This window comes from Triturus cristatus, chromosome 4_2 (assembly GCF_964204655.1).
Source record: "Triturus cristatus chromosome 4_2, aTriCri1.1, whole genome shotgun sequence".
Classification (NCBI taxonomy): Eukaryota; Metazoa; Chordata; class Amphibia; order Caudata; family Salamandridae; genus Triturus; species Triturus cristatus.
The window spans coordinates 613883861-613892133 of NC_140586.1; the positions used below are offsets into that span (position 1 = coordinate 613883861).

General features: G+C 42.5%; 1 long non-coding RNA gene across 1 annotated transcript; it reads left to right on the forward strand.

Annotated features, from left to right (window-relative positions):
• The first annotated feature begins 5544 nt into the window (after positions 1-5544).
• On the forward strand, positions 5545-7633 carry LOC146834748 (uncharacterized). Its single transcript, XR_014960332.1, has 2 exons — positions 5545-5620; positions 5917-7633. It is a non-coding gene; the product is annotated as an uncharacterized LOC146834748 (long non-coding RNA).
• Positions 7634-8273: the final 640 nt, after the last annotated feature.

Below are 8273 nucleotides of genomic sequence, written 5' to 3' on the forward strand. Positions count from 1 at the left end.
TCCACACAAAGACAACTGCATAAGGGTGTGTTACACTGAGATTACTACTGACACTGCTCTCGGTCAAAAGAAGTGAGTTCTAGAATGTCAGCAAAAGTTTTCATCCTGTGACGAAAAAAACATTGTGTTGGTAATCCTTCTTTGTCAATTTGATCTCAGCATGGCTCCGTAACTTTCTTGATTGTATGGTTCCACCTAGAGTTTGTTCACTCACTGAAACTGTTCCCATACATTTGTTTTTTTTTGCCTTCTCTCTCTCTCTGTATTCTCCTTTCTCTGCCCCATTTACTTCACAAAGGGACTAAAGGATGATTGCGATTGCGAACAGCGTGGCGTGCGGTGTGGGTGTGGCAGCATCGCTCATGCTGCAACCAGATGGGATCAGAGGTAGCCCGGCTAGGTTACCGGTGCACTTGCACACCTGCACACATCCTGCCGCCAGATAGCGCCTGGGTTGGGCCACATATGCATAGCTGCCAAGGTTTCAGATTGCTTATGTGTGACATTTCCATAATTTCAGTGTAGTTATGAGTGACATTCAACAACTATGAGTGACACTTTCTCGAGATCAAAATCTCCCCAAATTTAACATACATTTTTGCAACAGTGTGCAACTTTTCTTCTTTTTGCTATTTTGCTCACATCTAGTTCCATGTTCCGGACTAGATGCATCCTGTGAGTACAGGTATTACGGCTACCTCCTTGGCATGGAACATGCCCTGGTTCCAATGCCTGCTACGAATGCTGCTAGTGGTCACGCTCATGTTGCTGGTGAGATGCTAAATTTGGGTATTTATACAAAAAGCTTATTGACAAGCAGTCATAAATTCTAAGACCACAAAAGAGGCCACATCCACTGCCACTAAGCTGCTGCTGAGGGGAAATTAAACTGCTGAAGGTCCCAGGCATGTTGAAGAAATGTGAGGCATTTCGCTTGAGCGATGTTGCAAGTGCGAGCAAAGAGCAGAAGTGAAGGGGAGCCAGAGCCAGCAAAGGTCGTTCATTTCATACCACTGTAAAGGCCACATGGTCTTTCTGACCCCAGCAGAGGGTCTGTGGTGTCCCAAGGTGACCCCTTACCAAGCTGATGTATCTAGAGCTATAATAATAAATGGGAATTTCCCTTGCTCGTTCAGAGTGACGTGCATGCAAATGTACAGTTCACGTGCGTTTGTATTGCTATGACACACACCTAACAGGGAACACTTCTGGAAAGGTCAAAACAGGGACACAAGTAAGGGAAACGTAGGGACCATCCAACAAATCACTATTCAGTGGAGGCCAGAGTACCCTGGAGCTAGTATTACTGTTGAGCACTGACTTATGAAATCATGTGTGACTTACGACTGCCATAAGTTACACCACGTCTCTTCTGACTGTTTGGGTCTTCACTAACGTTCCCTTTCGAAACACGTGCAACATGGGACTAACTTACGACACAATTCTACATGTAAGGAATGTACTACAAAAAAGGCGCCTATGGCTGTTTTCGTAGCACTACGTTTGCTTATTTGATAGGACTGTATAAAATATGCCTGTTTAAGATTAAGAAATGTTGACATTTTTAAATGAAGTGTAGAAATGTTATCTTCTCTCACTTGAAAAAAACTTAGGGGCATATTATCAAGAAACAGCGTTAAAATTATCGCTGCTTTAGCGGCAGAAAAATGCCGCTAAAGCGGCGATAATGGGCTTGATAATATGCCCTTGAGAATTCCCATAGAAGCCCATGTTCTGGTGTCAACATGGGCTTCTATTGGAATTCTCTGCAGCATATTATCAAGCCCATTATCGCCGCTTTAGCGCCAGTTTTCTTTGTGGAAGAAGGCGGCTTATGGATACTGGTTTGTGGGCAGCACAGCAATTTCAATCAGGGCTGTTAATTACCCCCGGTGAATTAAATTATTGTCGCAGCTGAGGGAGACCGTGGATGGAGAGGAGTCAGCGGCTGCCAGGATTGGAAGCTCAGGGAAGTTCTTTGGTACGGTGACTTAGTGGTAAAGGAGCCAAGCTTATATTAATGACTGATCTGCTCAGAAAGAAAGAACATGTTGCTCAAAATGAAGACCTGTGATATGCAGACCTTCCAGAGTGCAACACAACTGTGCCTTTTACTGGAGAAATGAAAGGTGAGCGAGAGGGTAAAGGACTGGCAGCTGGCAGAACGGTTGTAAGCCTTTCCGTTAATCGATGCAGGCCGCAGCTCACACACTGTGGGGGGGGGGTAAGGGGCAAGTCTTGTAATCCTGTGGGGGGCCCTTCGGGTTATGTGTGTAGTTGCTGCGAGGCTGTCTGACACTGCATTTTTAACTTGCAGTGCCGTGTGCAGTAGACTCGTGCCAAGCTGCTGAAAAAGTAAAAAACTGAACAAGCATTGGCATAGCCAATAGGTCTCGCCTTTGGGACCTTATAAGTGTTTATTGAAGTTTCTTGAGCAAAACTTTTAACATAGGCGGTAGGTATTCATTATATTCACTATGAAAATGGAGAGTTATAGTAGATATGCACCAACTTTGTTGGTAAAGTCCAATACCAAGAAATGGATCAAGGCAGATCAAACATATGAGAGTATTGTTTGATAATTTTGGGATGTAGGAGATGACATTATAATTATATGTTTTATGCTGCAGCTTTGTCAATTATTGTTACCCACTCTTTCAGTTAATTTTTCACATTATGTCTCCATCGTCAATTATTTCCTTAAAATATTTAAGCAAAATCAGCATTTCCTAAAGATCACAGGTGCTGTTTAAGTGACATAGTATGCTGTTTGAGCAACACACAGCCTCTGACAGGAAACTGCAACTTTTAACAAATCAATGCTTGTTGAAATAAAAGTCAAAAGCATGTTTAAAAAGTGTTTCATAACAGGCACAACAAATCAGCTACTGACACTGTTAAAATATACATGTTTTCTTTAAACAAATTGGGTCTTAATCATAAAGGTATTTTAGAGTACGGAAAGCAGTATGCATGAAGTACTCTAAACTACACTTGAATATATTTGTGAATTGGCCCCAAAACATCTAAAATGGGACTATTCATAGAATGTTCACATACAGTTAGTACAATTAGAAAGGGCAGAGCCCTATTTGAAATGTTACTAATAGAGAGTTGGACATTTTGGGGCTGATTCAGAAAGATAGCTAAGGGTAAGTAAAGGAGTATGTCTATAATCCTACCTCCTGTAACCATAATGTTTTTGTGAATTGCCAGGTTATTAAGTTTTTAGATTTATATAGAGTGGCTTATCATCCGTGAGGGTATCCAGGTGCTTTCCTTGGGCACGGGCAGATTAAGTGATTTACCCAGAATGATTGGATGTTGGGCCGATTCGGAGACTTGAACACAGGTCTCCAGCTCCCGAGTTGGCAGCTCTGGCTGCTGTGCTACATCCTCCTTCAGTACAATGTGCTGCTCAATAAAGCAAATATGCATTGTGCAAAAGTAGCCCTTTCTCCTTGTCATCCATCACTACAAAATCTAAGCAAAATATTAATTTCTGCTATCTTCCTTCTCTACTTTCTCTGGATGGCACATACTTGGTATCAATGCACGTGTAGCCTCCAGAAAGGGACAACTGCAGGTCATATGGCCACAAAATGAATGAACCCCTTTAATTTTTAGAATAACACTATGGACGAGTAACCCAGAGCATGAACACTAAGATGAGGTTAAAGAAAAATGAGGGGGGAAAAAAACGTTTTTATCCAAACTATTATTGAAATGAAATGTCCCTATTAGTGTCCGAAAATGCATGTAATACCTTCCGAAAGACTCAGTGCCACAAAAATGTAACTTTGATGGGCTCATTATCTTGTCAATTCTAAACGTTGCACGCGGGGAAAAATGATTCTGCAGTTAATTAATTAGCTTTCTTGATTATTTACACATGCCTGAGGTAAAACAAAAGTGACTTAATATCATATTGATGTAGCCAATGGCAAATCTATCAGGCAACAACCTTATCGACAGCTACTGTCTCTGAATTGTAATAACGACGACAACAGTTAATATGAGCACTGCAGAATAAACAGACACAGGCTTGCAGAGAACGGTAGACCCGATGAAATTAATCGATTCATGAAAATTAAAGGATGTCCACGCAATAAACAGCACTCGGCTGCCAGCTGAAGGGCCATACATCAAAACATCTTCAACCACAACAGCAAGTGCGCAGCTGACCGGATAATTAAAACAGTAGGTGGGGGTGTCTAAGCTGCGATCTGATTACGGAGTCAGGGCGCTGGTCAAGCACAAAAGGATCTTATCACGTATTAGTGGCGGGGTGGCGCTCGCGCCAGGGATAACAGGAGGAGAAGCACAGATAACACGAGGAGAAGGCGCATGGAATTTTCAAAGAGATTCCAAGAGAGAGGCACGCAAGGCTTAATGAGCCTTGACAGAAACCCACATGGCGGCTGCGCACGTGCACGCGTGTGTGAACGCAAGCTTGAGGCCAGCAAAAGCCTCTGGTAGCACTAAATTTCTCGCAGAGCAACGCATGCGCTGGCTCAGCGAGACCTAAAAATACATTTTGAACAAAATGGAAGGATGCTCCTTTATCCAGGGGTGTAAGAGAGGACTCCGCGGTGCAAACTCCCAGGTTTACTCTTACTGAAGTGGGCCTCTCAGCTTCTACTGATATGAGTGTGGGGGTCCCCATTTGTAGCTCTTGCGGGGTTGGGGGGCACATGAATATGACCGTCCTGTCACTGTGCTAATATTAAGAGTTACAAGGATGGTCAGTCAGTAGCAGAGGAAACACTCATTCCCTTGAAGCCCAACCAGGGCTAAATAAGTTAAATAACGTTGTAAAGACAAACAGTGCTCTGGGTGCTGGCTATAGGATTTGATGTGCAATGTGAGACGCCTCTGAGATGGGGGTGGGCACTAGCACTCATTTTTCCTCATCACACTTTGACCAAGAATAAAACAGAGAAAAACACAAAAGGGAGAAAGGAGGTGGCAATCAAAGAATGAAATACAGTGACAAAGGGATGAAGCAAAGATGACAAAGAATGTGCAGGAGTAAGATAGAGGGGCAGGGAGTGTCTGGTGGTGGGTTACAGATGCATGAAAGGCGCTCAAGCCCATCCAGCCTTGGGTTTCGGCACCACGACCTTCTGCAGTGCTGGTGCGGATTCTGAGGAAAACTTTGAACCCCGGCACTTATTATTTTACAAATTAAGCACTTCAACCAGGCTTCCTCGATGGAGACATCATGGGACAGGAAGGAGAGAGAAATCATTTTACCGTAAAGCTTTAAATGGGCCGGTACTGTCCGGTATGGAGTACCAGCACTTTTTTATTTTGAGAGGGAGCGGAGTTATTATGAACGTGATTTGTTTAGCGAGTAGAGAACGGAGGGGAGGTTGTTTTTGAGAAAAGTTTGCACTTTAAATGAACAACAAACTAGCTTTCACGCACATAGAAAATAAAGTGATTACCTAATACAATGTGGATTAGGCAGATAAAGGGTTAAAACAGGTGGTTCATGATGGGAGGAGGGAGGAGGGAGCAGAGTGAACACGTGTTATAAGTGGTGATTTAGGCGAGCACGCAGTACGTGGAAGCTTGTGTTGCAATTGGGAGGTGTTCACTGCAGCAGATTGTGAAGGTAAAAGTTCGGGGAGATTTCGTTGTTGGGTAATACTCTGCTTATAAAAGGGGTTTTTCGCATGATTATGGGAATGAAAAGGTGCAGTTATTTACGATAGTTTACTGAAGGAGAGAAATATGGGAGGTTGAGAGTGGTGGTCCTGGGCATCAATTTAAACTTTAAACTTTTAGCGGGAAGACGTTGATTGTAGGTAATCTTGTTCAAGGCAAAGACAGCAAAACAAACTTGTGTATAGATGCATACGCTGCTCAGATTCAAAGACATTTTCTTACAATATTGTTTTTAATTTGTAGAGTACCCCTGACGAAGGGCCAGTAATAGGCCCGAAATGCATTGGGTTATCAGGAATAACGAATAAGGATTACTCATGTATAATTCCGCGCTACAGCACAAGGCCTAGGATTGGCATGTCTGCAGTTTCTAAGGATACAGTAAAATGCATAAGTCGTCTCTCATGTGACAAGAGAACAATGGATGAAAATAAGTAACCTGGATGAAATGGAATAAAAATGATGAGATTGGATCAATGTTTGGCATTATAATTATGCTCAGAGTAATGCTGTGCGTCCGGCATTGGGGTGAAGCATCGCCTCATTTTGACTAGTTATTACATGCACGTGGTTTAGGGCAGAGCCACGAGCCCGGGCTTGCACGCAATCAGATTCTAAAGAGGAGTAAATGATCAAAAAGGATAAAAGAGGTGTGCACTTTGTCAATTCCCCTTCTACAGAATTATGTTTTTTCTGCCTGCCGACGAGTTGCACCCACCCATCAAAAGGAGGAACAAAAGAATTGGACGTCGTCACATGAAAGACCAGTTAAAGAACTTTTTTCCTTATGAGTTGATCCTTTGGACTATACATTTTTAAACAAGGTGGACTGTGTTCTTTGTAGCAATCGATTACCAGCATACGCATGATAAATTAGCACAAGCATAAAGTAGTAGTTAATGTTTGTCTAAAAACACGAAAATGGAGGATAACATACAATTTATGTCTTAATTGTCATCTAAGGGTGGGCGGAGAAATTTTGCTTGATGTGCATGGAGAGGGTGTGTACAGAGTTTGGCGGATACGTAAAACAAACTGCTTGCTAGATAAGATAGGGTTATGTTACACATTGGTACAAGCAGTGGATTGTGGGACTTGTAGGACATCGGGGCTGAGTAACATTGGAGACTACTGATCTCGAAGAGCGGAGTTATTATGAACGTGATTTGTTTAGTGAGTAGAGAACGGAGGGGAGGTTGTTTTTGAGAAAAGTTTCCACTTTAAATGAACAACAAACTAGCTTTCACGCACATAGAAAATAAAGTGATTACCTAATACAATGTGGATTAGGCAGATAAAGGGTTAAAACAGGTGGTTCATGATGGGAGGAGGGAGCAGAGTGAACACGTGTTATAAGTGGTGATTTAGGCGAGCACGCAGTACGTGGAAGCTTGTGTTGCAATTGGGAGGTGTTCACTGCAGCAGATTGTGAAGGTAAAAGTTCGGGGAGATTTCGTTGTTGGGTTATACTCTGCTTATAAAAGGAGTTTTTCGCATGATTATGGGAATGAAAAGGTGCAGTTATTTACGATAGTTTACTGAAGGAGAGAAATATGGGAGGTTGAGAGTGGTGGTCCTGGGCATCAATTTAAACTTTAAACTTTTAGCGGGAAGACGTTGATTGTAGGTAATCTTGTTCAAGGCAAAGACAGCAAAACAAACTTGTGTATAGATGCATACGCTGCTCAGATTCAAAGACATTTTCTTACAATATTGTTTTTAATTTGTAGAGTATCCCTGACGAAGGGCCAGTAATAGGCCCGAAATGCATTGGGTTATCAGGAATAACGAATAAGGATTACTTATGTATAATTCCGCGCTACAGCACAAGGCCTAGGATTGGCATGTCTGCAGTTTCTAAGGATACAGTAAAATGCATAAGTCGTCTCTCATGTGACAAGAGAACAATGGATGAAAAAAAGTAACCTGGATGAAATGGAATAAAAATGATGAGATTGGATCAATGTTTGGCATTATAATTATGCTCAGAGTAATGCTGTGCGTCCGGCATTGGGGTGAAGCATCGCCTCATTTTGACTAGTTATTACATGCACGTGGTTTAGGGCAGAGCCACGAGTCCGGGCTTGCACGCAATCAGATTCTAAAGATGAGTAAATGATCAAAAAGGATAAAAGAGGTGTGCACTTTGTCAATTCCCCTTCTACAGAATTCCCATAGAAGCCCATGTTCTGGTGTCAACATGGGCGTCTATGGGAATTCTCTGCGGCATATTATCAAGCCCATTATCGCCGCTTTAGCGGCAGTTTTTTGCCGCTAAAGCGGCGATAATTTTAACGCCGTGCTTGATAATATGCCCCGTAGTGAGGCCCTGTAGTTGCACAAGGCCTTCTCTCACTGACTGATGAGCTCATGCGCTGCCACCAACATAAATATGGTCAGGAAGAGACACCTGTAGAAGAGCGGTGGTACCCGGCTATTGCATGAACTGTAACCGTGTGTTTAAAAGAAAGCGCGCACTGGAGGTGCCAGCAAATGAGAGGTTTTCAGATAGACGTTTTTTAAGAGAGAGGAAAAAAAAGAGATTGATTATTGTTGGCAATAACTGATTTTTTTTACGAAGTGCAGGAAAAGTAATGAAA